Source organism: Lissotriton helveticus, chromosome 2_1 (genome assembly GCF_964261635.1).
Source record: "Lissotriton helveticus chromosome 2_1, aLisHel1.1, whole genome shotgun sequence".
Classification (NCBI taxonomy): domain Eukaryota; kingdom Metazoa; phylum Chordata; class Amphibia; order Caudata; family Salamandridae; genus Lissotriton; species Lissotriton helveticus.
In genome coordinates, this window is record NC_136059.1 from 22,552,819 (window position 1) to 22,572,033 (window position 19,215).

Here is a 19,215-nt window from a genome sequence, read left to right on the forward strand (position 1 = left end):
CTTAGTCGGGACCAATGGTGGCGGTAAATTACGGGATGTTTCCGGGGTCGCCTTCGGCAAACCCTCGGCGACAAGGGGATACATACCTTTAATAAGGGCATTTCTCGGTCTGTCTGACTGTTCTGCTCTCACTCGTTTGCCTTCTTCTAGTAATTCCCTTTCTTGGGCTTTTTCTGAAGATTCTCTACTTAATTCTGCTTTTCTGAATTCTTTCTCTGTTCTTTTATGGGATTCTTTACGCCATAATTCTATGGCATCTTTCTGGGATTGTCTGGCTTTCTTTTTCCATAATGCTTCTTCTACTCTCATGATGCACTCGGCATCCCATGTTCCTGAAAAAGGCCATCTACATTTCTCTTCGAGGTCCTTCGTGTAATCAACCCATAAATCTAGATACAGTATGGCATCTAAGCCATGCTTATGATACATGAAATGTCCAGGACTGTCCCTGGGAGGGACAGGAACTGATTCTTCGAGTAACCCTTTTCTGGTTTTTATCTGACGTAGTTTCGAAAATAGCGGCATATTTGAACCGTACTTGAACTTGGACACAATACACAATGAACACAGTAATGAATAGCAAAACAATCATTCATACCACGACATCAAGAACACATTAATAACAGTTCGAACAGAATACTACCTGATACATTGAAAACATAATACTTGAACTTCTCGAAAACAGACTTACTAGAATTACTGGATGCACTGCTAAAACAGTACAGAACATACCGGTCTCCTAAAGAGACACGTCATACCGTATCCACCTAGGTGAACACGTCGGACCGGATCTGTGTACCCAAACCCGTCGGACCGGGCACAAATTAATGAACCCGTCTAGATACGTCCCAGCAACGGTACTCACCGGGAAGCAAAACTGAAGGCCTCGGACTGGACTGGACTGCTACGACGTCTGGTTACTGCTACGCACTACGCATGCGCCTCGGGCTTCGGGCTTCGGAAACAGGTGGGCCTCCGGATACCTCGGACCTTGCTCTCTCGGCTTGGGCTCTGGTCGGAACGATCCGCCTTTCTCACCGCCTCGTCTGGATGCCGGACCGCAGTCTCCGTCTCCTCCGTGGGCCTGAGGGAGACTTGAGCAGAAATATCTGCAGGTGCACAGTAGGGGTCCGTCACGGCTGTAGAAGGGTCAGGGGGCCTGCGTTACATCGCCGGCGCGTGGGGAAGGGGCTCGTCCCTATTCGGGCGCCATTTATGTGGTAAATAAATAATTAATTACCGGTACTATTTTTCTCTGCATTAACTGAAAAGGATAGCTCAATAAATAAGAGGCAGAATCCGTGGTATCTGAGTCGTATGGGCTTTAATCAGATGGCTCGAGCCAATGGACCATCGGGTTCCATCACCTGCAAAGGTTCAGGAAGGGACAGACACAAGGGGGAAGAAAAGCCTAATGTCATATTAACATCATACAGTATATATAGTAAAACAGTATAATTGCATTGCATACGGTAGGCGTAACAAGTGACAAACGGAAGATAAGAACATATGGGCGTAACAAGAAGGCGTGCACAGGGCGTGCACGGAGACATGTGATGTAAACGTCACAGAAGTGTCATAAATGGGTGGATACATGGAGGGGGCTACCTGGGCAGCTGGAACCTTTAACCTACTGGTGCGCGCAAACGGGCCATGACGTGTAACTGGGGAGAGCTGGGGGCTCTGACTTCTGGCACTAGAAGAGGAGACTAAAGTCTGGGATGTCAGGACGACATGTACCTATAGCATATCTGATATCTTGTGTTTGGAGTACATGTTGATAGAATCTAAAAGTCATCAGGGCAAAGGCTACTTGTCACTAAGGCTGGTGCATGCATATATTCTACATGTATTGCGTGTGCTATGAATCTTCTATGGATACTAATTCAGTAATTCTCTTGCATGGAGACAGAAAGACTAGACTATAGATGAAGATGTTTATGCGGTTCGTTAGCTTAGGAATGTGAAGCCGGGGAGCTGAACTGATAACTAGAGGCATAACATATTCTTGGCAGACAGGCAGGCAGGCCAGGCTGGGCACCGCGCTGCTTGTCAGAAAGTAAGTGAAGGGTCAGGGATGCGGGAGGGGCTGCATCGCTCCTCGGAGTGATTCAGGAGACTTGAGCTTGAATCTGGTGTCCGGGCCCTGTAAGGCCTAGAAACGGGGACAACTCGATGATTTAACGTGCACAATGTAAAGACGTTGACAACATAGGCCTAATACTCGTTGCTTTCTCGAGGACTGGCATACTAACGTTGGACACAACTATAATTGCGTCTTTAGTCAGGCAAGGGGGGTAAATATGCATATCGATCATGCACATATAACATATAATGGGGAACACGTAGGGACATATGACAGGGCAAAATTCTATTTTCCTCAGTCCTCAACTCTTTGCTCAATATGAGACCAGTTGTTTTCAAGGCTCTGTAGACGGGTGTTGGTTTCCTCCATATACGGCTTAAGAGCACACATTTCTTCAAGAAGGAGCTCCAATGAAATTGAAGCTGAAGAGTTAGTAGGAGAAGGCGGTTCACTTTCACTTGTCTGTCTGATGTGGAGGACGACGTTGAGGGTGTTTTAGAACCCTGTTTGGAGTATAGACGAGGTGTAGAAGAGGCTGAGCCCTTTGTATCAGCAGATTCAGTGATAAGACCTTCCATGTTCTCTTGCAGGACATTAAAAGGATTATGATCTTCTAAAGATGTACCATTGGTATGTTGAACAGCACTACGATTAACGCGAGGCATTGCCATGAGGTAGTTAAGAAGATGACCTCTTCAATGATCCTAGAGAATAAACTACACTGATGGAGTCACACAGGATCTTAAATTAATGAATGGAGCCACACCGCGTATTAGTTGAGGTGAAGAGAAAAAAAACAATAATATCATTCCAGGTACTTATAATGCATGAATTGAGGGTCAAAACGAGGAGAAAATGGCAAAACAAGAAGAAACGCCAATGTAATGTCAAACAAGCATTTTTTGTGGAGAAATAGCATTCCAAATCCTTAGGTGGTAAACGTGAGGAGTGCTAGAGTGACAAAATGGCGGCCACAACTAAGTAGGGAGTCGCAGCCAGCAAAGAAAGTAAAAAGGATATCTTTGAGTACACCTCGTACCTCCACGAAGGTCACTCACAGTGGAGCAGAAGTTCCGACACTCGTGCAGTCGGTCTTTTGGGGTCCAGAAGAATAGCCTGGAGAGTTCCTGTCACCTCACATCGCTGCGGAGCTCCCGGGAACAGCAGGCATCTCCTAAGGCTCCTAACCCACGCCCCCCATATAACTCAACTTCTAATTGGCTGACATATCTTTGATCGCTATATCTAAAAAGTCTCATTCCTTGTTGCTCTTAGATGATGTAAGTGTCAGGTTTGTATCCTCCAAGTTCAGCCACTTAATACGCTCATGCAGGACATGTTCAGGGCCCGGCCAAATAGAGACAATATTGTCTGTGAAACGCAGACAGTTTTCAATACTTTTGTAGATGGTGCCATCTCATTTTAGATATGTTTCTCATCAAAATTCTTCACATAAAGACATGTCAAGCTTGGGACACATGTGGCCCCATGATTGTTCCTTTAAGTTGTAAGTGCAAATCTTCTTGCTTAATAGCACAGAGAAAATGTATGGGAAGACACTTCTCAGCAGAATGGAAGCCTGGACTGAGGGTCATAATTCACTTTCACCTTTGCAGGCTGGCTTCAGAAAAGTCAATAGTACTATCGACCAAGACATGAGATTCAGTAAGATGTGTCTTAAACAAGTCATCATGAATAGGACCATATCGTTTATGACATTTATGGATCTTCCGACTGCGTTTGGCGCAGTCGATAGAACTGCTGTACGGCAGTCTCTCCATGCTATACATCTTCCATTGATCTTGTGACTGAGGTTCAAAAGCTGCCCAAAAACACTCGGCTGCAGGAAGGGTGGCGCAAACAGTCAACTGACGCCCAACTTTCCAATAGGAAGCGGGGCGCCGCAAGGCTGTGTCCTGGCGCTCTTATTATTCTATCTTTTTATAAATGATGTGGCCAGTGGACTGTTCAGATGGGGGGTGAGGGGAACACAACCCCAGCGCTACTCTGCGCAGACAACGCTTTCCTTCTGTCCTGCTCTGAACTGGCGGTGCATAAACCCCTGGAATGCCAAGGCCAACTACACCAAGAGAAGCTTGTGATAAGCACAATCAAAACCCAGTTCATGACAGCGAACTCCAGGACGCCACGGACAACCGCCTTAAATGTGTGGGCGCTTCATGGGCAGAGCCCATCCCTTTGATGACTTGGGGATCAGATTTGGCGATAAGTTACTCAAGGCGGCGCAAACTTCTCAAAGTTAAGGACCTTGCTTCATTATAGTAATGCATTGCACAGAGTCTCTCTTAGGATTGTCTACCCGGAGTTCTAGCTATAAGACTCTTTGGACCTGAGGATGTGAAGACAGCTGGGACAATTTGGGCTCACCGGTTCGGGCAGCGGTGCAGCTTCTTAAGGTCAAGAATGGGGTGTGTACCAGCTCAGCAGCAGGCTATGGGGCGTGTAACTGCTCAGCAGCAGGCTATGGGGCGTGTACCAGCTCAGCAGCAGGCTATGGGGCGTGTACCAGCTGAGCAGCAGGCAATGGGGCATGTACCAGCATAGCAGCAGGATATGGGGTGTGTATCAGCTCAGCAGCAGGATATGAGGCATGTACCAGCTGAGCAGGAGGCTATGGCGCGTATACCTGCTGAGCAGCAGGGTTAAGGGGCGTGTACCAGCTCAGCAGCAGGCTATGGGGCTTTCCCAGCTGAGCAGCAGGCTATGGAGCGTGTACAAGCTGAGCAGCAGGCTATGGGGCTTGTACCAGCTAAGCAGCAGGTTATGGGGCGTGTACCATCTGAGCAGCAGGGTATAGGGCATGTACCAGCTCTGCAACAGGCTATGGGGCGTGTACCAGCTCAGCAGCAGGCTATGGGGCGTGTACCAGCTCAGCAGCAGGCTATGGGGCGTGTACCAGCTGAGCAGCAGGCATTGGGGCATGTACCAGCGTAGCAGCAGCATATGGGGTGTGTATCAGCTCAGCAGCAGGATATGGGGCATGTACCAGCTGAGCAGGAGGCTATGGCGCGTATACCTGCTGAGCAGCAGGGTTAAGGGGCGTGTACCAGCTCAGCAGCAGGCTATGGGGCTTTCCCAGCTGAGCAGCAGGCTATGGAGCGTGTACAAGCTGAGCAGCAGGCTATGGGGCGTGAACCAGCTAAGCAGCAGGTTATGGGGCGTGTACCATCTGAGCAGCAGGGTATAGGGCGTGTACCAGCTCTGCAGCAGGCTATGGGGCGTGTACCAGCTCAGCAGCAGGCTATGGGGCGTGTACCAGCTGAGCAGCAGGTTATGGGGCTTGTACCAGCTAAGCAGCAGGCTATGGGCCGTGTACCAGCTGAGCAGCAGGTTATGGGGCTTGTACCAGCTAAGCAGCAGGCTATGGGACGTGTACCAGCTCAGCAGCAGGATGTGGGCCGTGTGCCAACTGAGCAGCAGGCTATGGGGCTTGTACCAGCTAAGCAGCAGGTTATGGGCATGTACCAGCTAAGCAGCAGGCTATGGGGCGTGTAGCAGCTCAGCAGCAGGCTATGGAGTGTGTACCAGCTGAGAAGCAGGCTATGGGTGTGTACCAGCACCACAGCAGGCTATGGGGCGTGAACCAGCTGAGCAGCAGGTTATGGGGCATGTACCAGCACTGCAGCAGGCTATGGGGCAGGTACTAGCTCAGCAGCAGGCGATGGGGCATGTACCAGCTCAGCAGCAGGCATTGGGGCGTGTACCAGCACCGCAGCGGGCTATGGGGCGTGTACCAGCACCGCAGCGGGCTATGGAGCGTGTACCAGCACCGCAGCGGGCTATGGGGCGTGTACCAGCACCGCAGCGGGCTATGGGGCGTGTACCAGCTCAGCAGCAGGCTATGGGGCGTGTACCAGCACCGCAGCGGGCTATGGGGCGTGTACCAGCACCGCAGCGGGCTATGGTGCGTGTACCAGCTCAGCAGCAGGCTATGGGGCGTGTACCAGCTGAGCAGCAGGTTATGGAGCGTGATCAGGTTTAATAATATAGAACTGTCCTAATATTAGCAGTTGAGGGCACTGAGCGCTTTAGTTTGGGTACACTGTGCCCCTAAAGCTGGTATGGATAGGATCCTATTAGGCTTCTAAGAACATTGGCACATATTTTGAAGCTTTCTGCTTCCATCCATCTGAATCAGTTATGAGGTATTGCTCACTAAATCATTGGGCTTATGCCCTTTGCACTTTAGTGGGAACTCAAGGCGGCTTCTAGGTGCTATATAGATGACCGTACAATCTTTAAGTTATTGGACACTCAGTTATTTATAGAGCTGGAGACTTCTGCACTCACCTATTGACATCTGATAGTCTTTTTTCTATTAATTTTGTGAATCTTAACTGGTTTTATACCATCTGGCATATATTTTTAGACTGCAACTATAAAATAACAGTGTAATCATTATAAAAAGAACCATAAAGACAGTATTATTAATTGGTTTGTTTTTGAAAAGTTGACTACGAAATTCAGGGACGAAAGATATTGGCTTAATCCATTAACACTAAATGATAGTATATGAAAAAAATATAGTTGTACAGTGATAATAATTGATGGATATGTTTTGATTTTAAAAGCTATTATATGCATTTGGTTCTTAGGTGTCTTCCTATTGTTTGTGGTATTTGTTTTTATGTGGTTTCATGTAACAATATCTTATTTATAAAAACATAAATCAATATTTTTAATAACAGTAATAAATATCAAATATGATTTTTTTTATATTCATCTGGTTGTTTTCACAGTGTTCTTCTAATATATCTTTATTACGTTATAAATATAGGATATGAGTGGTTTGGTGATAAAATGCGGTGAGTATGGTAACCCAGGGGAATCCTTGTTCAGTTGCTGGTTAGAAATACCCTGCCCCCTTGTTGTTGATCGGTTGGTGTCTTTTATTTCCTCAGTTTTTACAAACTGACATCTCATGGCCTGGTTTCGAGTTTGGCGGACAGGTCACTCTATCACAAACTTGACGTATATCATGCGTGCCTTATCATAAACGTCATAGTATATAATGCACTTGCAATAAGGTGGATGGGATAGCCATACTTTTTGTAACCGTGTGCCCGCCCACCAAACTCTAAAAAACGCCCATAGGGCCAAACTAGGATATTTGACGTGACTGATAACCCATCCTCTGTATTACAAGTTCCATCGGATATAATGGAATTGTGATACGGAAACAGGATATCCGTCATGTTTGTGAGGGAGTATCCCACCCACCAAACTCCAGATCATGCTTTCGTCTTTTCCAGCTCTCTTGGACAACAGGTTGATGGACTAACAAGTGTTTGGAAATCCTTGGTGAAAAAGATTTGGCACACAAAGCCAGTAAATATTAATTTGCCAAAATCGAGATAAATTACTTAGAAGTTATTAAGTCTAACATGGACTTGGTGAAGACAATTCAAAATCTGCCGAAAGCAACCAAAAAAGAAGAAGCGCAGACCTTTCAAGGAAGGGCAGAGTTTCCCTCCCGCTTTGTCCCACATTTTGCAAGCAAATCTGTGGCCATCCGTCAGTTATCCTAAAATGGGGTAACATTTGTTTGGAGTGAGGATTGGGAGACTGCCTGTTTTAAGTTTGTGTGCAGAGAGTCCCCAGGTTGAACTGTTTCCAGCCAGGTCTTCCTTGAGGGAGCTGTATGCAACTACTCCCTTTCTGTAGAGAGTCATTAGGGGTGCTCACCGCCATCAGGAACCTTAGGTCCATTGTGAGGGGTGTCAAGTGTGAGGTATTTTCAGACCATAAACTCTTGCAAGAAATGTTTGGCAGCAAGAGTCTTGACTACATTTCCTCCAGAATTTGCAAATCGGTGATGGCATTGTAGGATTTTCAGTTTGTGGTTAGGTATATACCGTGTGCATTGAACACGACTGTGATTGTCTATCTAAAGTGGCCATGGGGAGAAGACAACCTTGTTGAGGAATGGTGGCCAGAGGACACAGCCAGAGTTTGATCAGTTACTGAACGATGTAGTACGGAGAGGGAGCGGTGGAAGCGTTAGCCGGTGATACAAGCGTTAGCCGGTGATACATTCTTGGTGGAAGTTTTTCGACCTAGGTCGAGGTGGTTGTGGAGAGAAGGATGTTTGAACATCTCAAGGACATATGATTTCTCCATACAAAGGGGGTTTCCTCTTCATTGTACAACCCTGGTCCCACCTGTCACATTAAGGCTGCATTTGATCGCTCTGGCTCATGATGGCCACCATGGAATAAGCAAGACTACACAACATTTGAGAACTGGTCCTTGGTGGCCATGCATGGGTTTATGTGTCAAAAGGAATGTGACCAATTCAATTCAAAAGATGCTTTATTCGGTTTGTAAAGAAATACAACCATATAGCAACATACATTTAAAAGAAAAAGGAAAACAATTTTACATAATAGCACTCATGATAGGACATTTTAGCAAAATCAATAGAGCATAGTCATTGGGTCGTTCAAATATTGACTTAAGATTTTAACAATCCTACGACCTTTAATTATGTACAAATATGCAATTTAAAGTGCTAAATATTGTCTCTAGATCAGTATATGTGCAAGTTGGCAGTTCTAAAGTGCATATGCAAGTAGCAGCACCTAGTCTAACTATTAACTAAAAACAATGATAAAATACAAGTGATAAGCCTACCCTAAAAAAAAAACATAATAGTAGCAGCAATTAGTCCGACATACATATGTGTGCAAAATACAAATACGTGATTCAGCAGCATCAAATTTAAAGTGCATAGTACATTTAGCAGCTAAGGGAACTCATATAATGATTGATTTTCTTGCAGAGATACATTTTAAAATATAAGTAGCCACATGAAAGCATACATCTGGGGACTCTAGGTTAAAAACTAGTGTCATTGCTGTTTGTAGATGATGCGTATTGTATTTTAAAAAGATGGGTTTCAAGTAATATTTCCTTAAAAAAGTATAAAAAGTACAAGACAACATAAAGTGACACGTGCCCTGTTTTGATTTGCCATCACATGGGCATACACAGGTTCCAGGTTTTTTAGGCACAGGGAAAGCCACAAGATGATGCACAATTCCTAGACGGAGGCGGGTTAAAACAAATCGGTGGGAGGGAATACTAACTGTTACAAAATAAGATTGGAAGCCTACATTAATATTATATTGCTGGTAAAGATTGAATGTACTCTGTTTAGTATATTTTTCCATCCTGGTCTCTTCTGTAAATTTCATAAACGAGACCTTCAGCTCCTGCTTTGATAAAATAGGGTCCATTATTAATTCATTGTAAATGTCCAGTCCATATAAAGTTTTATACCAATGATGTATATGCTTCAGCCATGGAATGCTCGAACGGCGATCAAGTTTAATACAATCTGTTATTACGTCCTGTGTAAACTTGGTTTCCTCTTTTGCCCATATTGAGCGCCACAGGGATAGAGGACGAAGGGCAATTAGATCATTGATATGATACATATCTAATTCCTTATGTATTAGCTCAGTTGAAGCTGTAACTGGAACACTGATTAATCTTTTTAAAAACACATTCTCCCTCACCTGAATAGATTTGGTACACTGTACATCATACCCCCATATTCCAGCTCCATATATAGCTGAAGAAATGCATCTAGCATTAAAAAGGGTTAGCATTTCACGAATTCTGCGATCCCCTAATTTAGCAGCAAATCTAAAAATACAGTTTGTATTGCGGGCCATTTTGAAAAGGACACTATTTTGTTCATTAATCCATTTCCCATTTCCCGAAAAGGTGATGCCTAAATAGCAGGTTCTAGTTTCTCTCCTTCTAGGAAAAAAGGTTTATTTTTCCTAATGTTCTTACCACAAACCATAGTAACAGTCTTTCCTTTGTTGATTTTCAAGTGTCTGTTTTTAATAAAAATATGGAATTGTTCAATTAATTGTTGTAGTCCATTACGTGTCCTAGAGAGGAGGACCGCATCGTCTGCGTATAAAAGGACAGGGACGGGGTTACCATTTATAGTTGGGGCATCAGATTTAATCGATTTTAAAACTGTATCCACATGATTAATAAAACGTGAAAAAAGTAAAGGGGCAAGTACGCATCCTTGACGGATGCCTCTCTTAACTTCAAAGAAGGGGGTACACTCACCATCTGTTCCAAACCTTACTTTGCTTGATAAATTACTATACAAGCGAGCTAGCAGATGGATAATTTCAATGGGGGCGCCCATTGTTAGTAGTATGGGCCAGAGCAGTGCGTGTTCCACCAGATCGAACGCGGAACTCAAGTCGGCAAAGCATAGAAAAAGATTACCAGATTTGGCTTTGGTATACTTGCCGACTATAAGTTCCAGGTTCACGCACTGCTCCATTGTTCCCAATCCCCTGCGAAACCCATACTGCACTGGGGACAGAATGTTATTCTCCTCGGCCCAGGCTTCCAATCTCACTAATAGGACTCGACTGAGGATTTTAACTGTCGAGTCCAAAAGAGAGATTGGACGATAGTTCCTTGCCTCTGACCTGGATCCTTTTTTATAAAGGGGTATAATGATTGATTGGCCCCAGGTCAGTGGTAGAATATCTTCCACCGCAGCATTAAAGTAACGAGCTAGGATTGGGGCCCATAATGTTATTTCATGCTTATAAAAATCCATGGGTACCCCATCGGGCCCGGGTGCTTTACCACCCTTACTATTTTTAATTGCATCTGTCACTTCATTTAGGGTTAAAAACAACTGCATTTTCTTCCAATTAAAACATAAAATAGACCCATCAAATTTAAGATCTGAATTAAAAATCTCAGAAAAATGTGCAATCCATGCAAGACAGCTGACATGGGAACTGACTTCAGGGATATTTTCATTCTTTAAGAATGGGCCATTAATCGTTTCCCAAAAAAGTTTATGGTTTTTAGTTACAGCGGCCATATCGAGTTTATTCCAGGCCTCGTCCTGTAGCTACCTTTTCCTGATTGACAGGGCCAGTTTATAATTAATACGTTCTTCTCTGACTCTTTCTTTATTTCTAGGTTTAGTATTAAGTACACTTTTTAATTTTTTCAGGGTCTCGGCACAATGTTTATCAAACCACACAGTTTGGTTTCTCTTAACACTTCTGTTTCTTTTTAACAGGGAATTTTCAACTGTGCATGTAATTCTCATAAAATTGGAGAGAACCTCAGGTGCTATCACATTAGGAGCAAGGCAGTATTCAACCTCTCTGGTACATTTACCAAGAATATCCTTTGTTATTTTGTTAGGGTCAATCTTAATCCACTTGATTCTTGTACCATTTGGTCTTTCGGCGGAAATCCCGTGAACTGCTTTACTTTTCACAACGCTTTTTTGACCCCAACCCATTAACTCCACAGAGATGCTGTTGTGATCACTCACAGGCTGCTCTATTACCCAGACATTGGTAAAAATTGAACCACTAGACACCAAAATATGATCAATATTGGTATGGGCATCTCTCCCCCTAAAAGTTGGGCAAATTTCACTATTATTGTTTTTTGTACAATCAAGCAATTCCAAATTAAACTTGGCTATTAAATTATTCAGTGCGCTGCCATAATTACTATGCGGGAAGTGATTAACATAAACACTGTCACCCTCTGCATAATCCTCGTGGTGACCACATATCCCCTTCCGGGCATATCTGCAGGCTTGGATGTTAAAGTCGCCTGACCACAGAATTACAGAGTTATTCTTAGAGAGAATGATTGCAGCTTCAATAGCGCGTTCGACATCGGGGACAATCATATCACGTTTAGGACCCACAATATTATTGTAAAAATTTACAACAATTAGATCCCTACCATGGCTATGTTTTAGGCGCACAATAGACGCATGCTGACAAACTATAGAATGCTCCCCAAGAGTAAATTCTGTCAATTTAGTTGAAACCAAAGTCAGCAGACCTCCCTTAGCTCTACCAGCTTTGGAAGCTACTGCTGCCACATTATAAGAGGTGTAACCCTCAACTTCTATTAGTCCAGTATGCCATGTCTCTTGTAGACAAATTATGTCATAACCACATATGCTAAAAATTTCCCAAAATGGGGTACATAATTTAGAGGCAATTCCGGCTATATTCCAACTATTAAATACAAGAGAATCAGCATTATTAGTTCTAATACTTTCAGGGTGAATAGACAAGATTGAAGCCTCAAATCTTACAGTCGGAGTAACATTAACATTATCATTGGTTACAATTGGTTCATTATCTACAACATTGCCTATACACAGCACGGTATGTGATGAAATTGATTGTGGTTCAGTTATATTATTTACACAGCTTTCATCACCCAGCTCTTTCTCCAAAGGCAATGTATCACCTATGACAGTACTTCCAGAACTCGGTGTCAGGGATGGATTGCTCAGTCAATCATTCTCCTCAAGTGAGCTGAGCAGCTGGAATCTATTAGAAGTTGGAACCAGGAAGTTGTCATACAGGTTAGGCAGTAAGGGGGGACAAATAGGTACAACATTAGGATATTTAATAAAAGCCGCTCTTGGATGCTGGAAGTTATGTGTAATAATTTGTCTTCCTGACTGGTTCCTATAAAAATAATCAAGTGGGAACAGTGTGATGTTGTATTCGTGATTCGATGGCATAGGTGGATGTAAAATCGAATCTCTCGCCCATTCTGTAGTCCTAAAATTTATGATTATGCAGTCCCCATCTACCTCCTTTTTGTTAGGCCCTACCCAACCTACCCTTTGTGTAGTTATAATTTCTTCCGCGCCTCGCATTGGGAACCCACAATTTTTCACCAACCAATACAAGGTTTTATTTTTCAAGGTTTCTTGATTTTCAAATTGGTTAGGCAACAACTTGGGGACATTCGCGAGTATCGCTACAAATGGTCTGCAATCAGGTGGCAAATTGATAGTGGCTGGAATGACATTATCAATATGGCGCCTTGGTACAGGTAGGTTCTTGTAGGTGGGGGTGGGTTCACTGGTGTTTCTGGTGTTTCTTTTGGCCCCGTCTACCTTTTGCCCTCGTATAACCTTAGGGACAGTGGTTGTTGGCCTCTGCCTTCCACTTGTAGAGGGTACCGGGTTTCCCTTCATAATGGGCACACTAGGAGTACAATTTACTGCACTTGATTTACCATTACTCTGATTCCCAGAATTTAGATTACTTGAATGAGATCTAACTTGTGAACCCAGTTGTTCTAAAACATCCAAGTTAGCTATTCCCAATTTCTCTAGGTTTTCTATTTTTTTCCTTAGAATTTCCAGAGATTCCATCACTGGTGCAATGCAAACCCTTACCATTTTCTCGAGACATTCTTTGACCGCCTCGACATTGCTAGAAGCCTGCATTTTCAGTGATTTTATATCTTTTACATGTCTCCCTCCACTGTTCTGCTGTCTCACACATTCTCTTTCATCGGTTTCTAGAGTTTGTATAGCCCTCTTCTTTTTCCTTCTGTATATTTTAGTCTGTTTGTTTATTATTAACCTATTTCGACTTTGGGTTAATTTCCTTTTTGAGGGTACAGGCTCACAGTCAGTTTCACTACTTAACAGACTGATATCACTGATTTGTACAGTTGGAATGACAGAATTAGTAGCATAGCCATCCAAATCCCCATTAGTTACAGACACAATACTAGATATTAGGGGCTGTGGTGATATGCTGGCTGATAGGTCAGGTGTTATAGACAATCTAGTCTCCCTAGTACAGGGAACCGTGGGATCTAAAAGTTGTGGTACATCAGATTGTGTAAAATCATACCTTGGCAAACCTGCAAACGATTCCAATAGAAGTGAATCAAGTGACATTGTTGTTTCATTTGGAACGCTAACATGTGTATTATCGGTATGTGATGTTTGATTTATTAAACACATACTAGCTGGTAGTGATATAATCTTCTTTCAGTACTTTCAATGGCATTGACAACGACACCAATTGTCTGTTGCAGCATCCTATCGATTGCAGTTAAGGTGGGCAGAGGGGTTGGCCCCAAAGTTTGTTTTCTGGTAGTTGAGCGAGTGAGCATAGGAGTTTTTTTGACCGCCACCCTACTTTTATTTTTGACCTCCATCAGGCCTGATACCCACTATTTACCATATAAGTCAGGGAGGAGTTGGATACCTTTAATAGGCAGTGAAAGGTAAATATCAGGGGGGTGGCCCGGTCCGGTCTCCTGCGGTCTCTGAGGGCCTCAGAGGGCCCGCCCTTTGCCCGGGCTTAGCCCCGGGCGCTCCCGCGCGCGTCCCGCGGGACGAGGAGGCGTGTTCTCCTTTATGCGCCTCCCGGCACTGCCCTTCTGCGTGAGCGTCGTCCTGTAGCGCTGGGGCAGCTGGGGATTGTAGTCAGGGCGTCCCCCTGGCGGAGCCAAGCCCGGCCGGGAACACCACGGTGCAGGGAAATGCCGGCGGAGCCAAGCCCGGCCACAGGCACCACGGCGGAGCAAAGCCCGGCCGAGTACAACAGCTGATGACAACAGAAAAAACGCCTCCCCATGTGTGACCATTGAGTGCCATGCCTTGAGTGTGATAAGGTCAGGAACGCGAGCACACCTCCCATGGTATGAACAGAGTTCACGACGTTTCCTTTGGACGATTTCTCCTTTGATACTGTGGGACCAGTTTCAGGCGGCTGTTGTGCAATCTATGCGTTGATCTTTATGGATATGTTCTCTCGGTAACCAGAAGTATCGATCATAAATGATATCCCTAGCAGTGCTGATATTACGTTTTTAAAAGAGAAGTTCAGAGGATCGATCAGTTCGAGGTCTATCTTTACGGATAATGGGGTTCAGTTAACTTCATGAGAAACTGAGTTCTTTCCAGATGAGAGGGGTTTTACGTTTAGTCACCCAGAGATTAATGGAACAGTTGAGCTATTTACCAAGTAGTTGAAGGGGAGTAAACAGCTGGCCAGGAGTGTAGGTAAGGACTAGAAGGAAGAAGGAAGGTCTTTTTTTTTCTTGGATGTCATTGGACTTCACAGGTGACTCCTCCCAGTAGCCATGTTGCAAGCCTGCACTTAAACATACACATGAAAGGTGTAAAGTGCCTCAGTAAGAGGCCCCTGTTGGGAGGAAACAGAAACAAGAGCAAAACCCTTGTTGGCAACCTTGATGGTTCTTGGTTGCAACTGAGGGGAAAACTAATATTGATCAGCAAGACACCAAACCCGCCCTACGACAGGGAGGCAAAGACGCCAGCAAGTCTTCCTGAACTACAAACCCACAAGAAAGGTTTGATGGAAAAAAGACACAAAATGAATAGAACTGGACGACAAAATGCATGAAAATCTGGGAATAAATGAATAATGGTGCATACTTTTAAAACTCAGAACTTGCTTATGTATAAGGCAGGAAATTATATCACAGGCTGAAAGGTGGAGGCAATCTTATTTTTTGGATTTCCAGAGAGCAAATACTGGAGAGATACAGCCATCTTCAATAGGCATAGAAATAAGGTTAGATATGCCTATGCATCCATACAAATGGTGGGCCCAATTCACAAAAGTAATCTGAGACAAAATCCTAACTTTACGACTTTCGGTATTCACAAAGGGTATTTAGGAGTACTAAAGTTAGGATTTTGTGTCAGATTACTTTTGTGATTCTGGCCGGGTGTTTCCAAATAATAGGTCGCATAGGAATAAGAAATGCACGTGTGATATTCCTTATGTCTCCGCACCTTACGTCCGTCTCCTGCACCCAGTGCCCTGCACCACCCAAGAAGCGGACAGGACCACAGAGGCACCGGCCCGAGCGGTCAGAGTGACGGCAATCCTCGAGTGCTCACTGAGGTGCGCACCAGAGGCACTGGGGTCACCCCTCACACCGTGAGGCCATAGAAGAACACCCCTGCCAGCGAGTCCGGCTCAGAGTCCTGCCTCGAGATCGAACAGCTTCTAGATTCAGGACAGAGGGACACCCAATCCGCCAAATGTATGGCCCGGGGGGAGCCCCTTCCAGCCGATATTACAGAGATGAGCACAAGGAGCACAAGGAGGGCCGCCAGTTATATGGTATTTATTTATTTATTTATTTATTTATTTATTTATTTATTTATTTATTTATTTATTTATGTATTTATTTATTTATTTATTATTACGAATAGAGTTCAAACTATCTTTAACCATATTGAGCTTTTGCTCATTGTTGATGTATTTATACAGGTAATTGATCAATAAACATAGACTCACACATAGATGCCCGTTGGCTTTCAGTGCTATATATAGCTGTGCTATATACATTACTCGTGTGCAATGCCCACGCATGACAGCATTTGCATGTTAGAATAACCGCGTGCACATCTGAAGATGATCTGAGCTTCAGAATGAAACATCGTGTGTTTTTTCGCCCCTCTATGTCAATCTGCACAATTATTAATAATTTGTTATTTATCAGTGAATATTGTAGTAACTGAGCCCACGCAGATTGATGTAGTTCAGGATGATTTATTGTAGTTGCTTACAAGATAAGCAGTTGGATCACTGACAAAATATCAACCTTCAAAATATCGACCTACAGGAACATCGATGCTGAAATATCGAAGGCAAGAATATCGACATCCCATCTACAACATGGTAAGTACAAAAATATCAAGAAAAATAATATAGATGTTAAAAATATCGATGTTAAAAATATCGTTTTTTTTCCTGTAAAAATATAAATGTAAAATAAAGTAAATAACACTGATAAATAAAATAAACATAGTTAAAAATATCTAATAATGTTTAATATTAATAAATATTACATATATAATAATAATACATTAATTAAACATATACAAACAATATATAATATATACTTACCTAACAATACGTTTTAATAATTATTTTAATCATTTATAAATTAACAAATATGATAAATTCCAAATATATTCACAAACATAAAACAAAAACATGAATAAAAAGTAAATCATTATTATTAATAAATTAAAAAAATTAAAAATACTTTTAATATTTAAAAAATTAATTATATACTACATTATCTAAAATCATACAAAAAATATCAAATAGCTAAATAAATAAAAATACTATTCAAAACTCATAACTAAAAAAAATACAGTAATAAAAACGTTATATAACATAGAACTTAAAATTACCATTCCCAATCTACAGAGGGCAACAGTAAAGAAACCATTGGATAGCATAGAGTTAAACTTACTATTCCAACTCCAGAGAGTGCAGCAGTAGGGAAAGTGTTGGATAGCGTACAGGTAAAAATTACTATTCCCACTCCAGAGAGTGCAACAGTAGGGAAAGTGTTGGATAGCGTAGGGGTAACAATTACTATTCCCACTCCAGAGTGCAACAGTAGGGAAAGTGTTGGATAGCGTAGGGGTAACAATTACTATTCCCACTCCAGAGAGTGCAACAGTAGGGAAAGCGTTGGATAGCATAGGGGTAAAAATTGCTATTCCCACTCCAGATAGTGCAACAGTAGGGAAAGCGTTGGATAGCGTAGGGGTAAAAATTACTATTCCAACTCCAGAGAGTGCAACAGTAGGAAAATTGTTGGATAGCATAGAAGTTAAATATAACAATCTTATAACTATTTGTTTTAAATAAAATAATTAATCATTACTTTTTTTTAAAAACTCTACATCATTTGCAAATACCCATTAATAATTATTAAAAACATAATTACAATTGAATAATTAACAATAAATTAACAATATATACCAACAAATATTAATTAATAAATATTAGTTACCAAATAATAAATATTGAACACTAAACTATTTTTCGAAACTAAAAACATAATTACAATTGAATAATTAATTACCAATAAATTAACAATAAATACCAATAAATATTAATTAATAAATATTGGTTAACAAATACTAAATATTGAACACAACAATATTTTTCAAAACAAAAAAAATATTAATAATTATTAATATATAAAAAATAGTACACATATAATTTAAAACAAGTAAAATACTTAACAAAAAACATATAACACATACATATAAAATACATAATAAAATACATAACAATAAACAAATATCGATATCAGTAACATCGAAATTAGTAACATCGATATATTTGATATTGATATTACTAACTTCGATATTACTTACATCAATATAAAAAAGTTTCGATATTACTTACCTTAGGTTTGATATTCTGTCCAACGATATTCTTGACCTCGATATTCTCCACCTTCGATATTTCCAACTCTATATTACTGTAAGTCAAAATTTAGGAATCGATATTTAGACTGTGCACCGAGATAGATACGTCCAGTACAGATCCTGATTTGCCCCACCAGCAGCAGCCAGCATGCTGCTCAGCCCACTCTCAACTGTGGCTTTTCTTCGCTGACTCCCAACATTCCATAATTCTTTATCACAGTAACATTCCACTGGCTGAGCATGTGGTGGAAAGTGGCATACATAAACATGAACAGGAAACCAGGATACTACAAATATCAGTAAGCACGGAGAATGTGAAACCTTTGGCATGAGGTGATATACTGCTAGGTTCTGTACACTTGAATTTAATCTGGCATAATAGGATGCCATGGTAGTTCCCATTGGTGTACCCTAGTTAGGAACGAATGAAGGTTGTAAGTACTAAGGTCTGCGTGGAAGTGCTCGGCAAGGAAGATTACTCCTCAGAACATTGATGATGTAAAAGCAGGTTTTGTAGTAGCAGAAGCCGTGTTAGCACAGACTAGGCTGCCATCCAGCCATTCCCATCATCTGTGTGCTCGGGGAGGTCTGGTCTCTGCTGATATTCTCTGATTGTTCTCCCAGCTTCAGTTGGATTTCGCTAGAATTCTGATTGTGGTTTTCTTTTCTCATGTTTGATGCATGAGTTCATCCACATGTTCCCATTTGGACTTATTTGTTTAAGGATGAAACCTGATGCATGTATCTCTACAAGTTGCGACAGAAATGACCTCCATCGTGTTCACGAAGTAGTGAATCTGTGTGTCTCTCACGTCATATGTGTGTCATACACAGAGCTTAAACAGTAATGTATCTAATCAGTTGACATATTTGTCTGTCTTTAATGTCTTCCTTGCTCTTCTTTACACACTGACCACTTCCTGCCATTGTAATTTACCTCATGCCATCTGCCCTGCATGTGTGAACCGTCATTCTTGCTGCATCGAGTCACTGTTCTGCTCCACTGCACCAATGAACCTTGCTCTGTGATTCTAATCTCTGC

At 42.3% G+C, this 19,215-nt stretch overlaps 1 protein-coding gene across 1 annotated transcript in view; it reads left to right on the forward strand.

Moving 5' to 3' along the window:
* Positions 1–19,215, forward strand: part of LOC144817673 (uncharacterized) — a 499,177-nt gene that overhangs the window by 241,927 nt on the left and 238,035 nt on the right. The gene's annotated exons all lie outside the window — the stretch shown is intronic.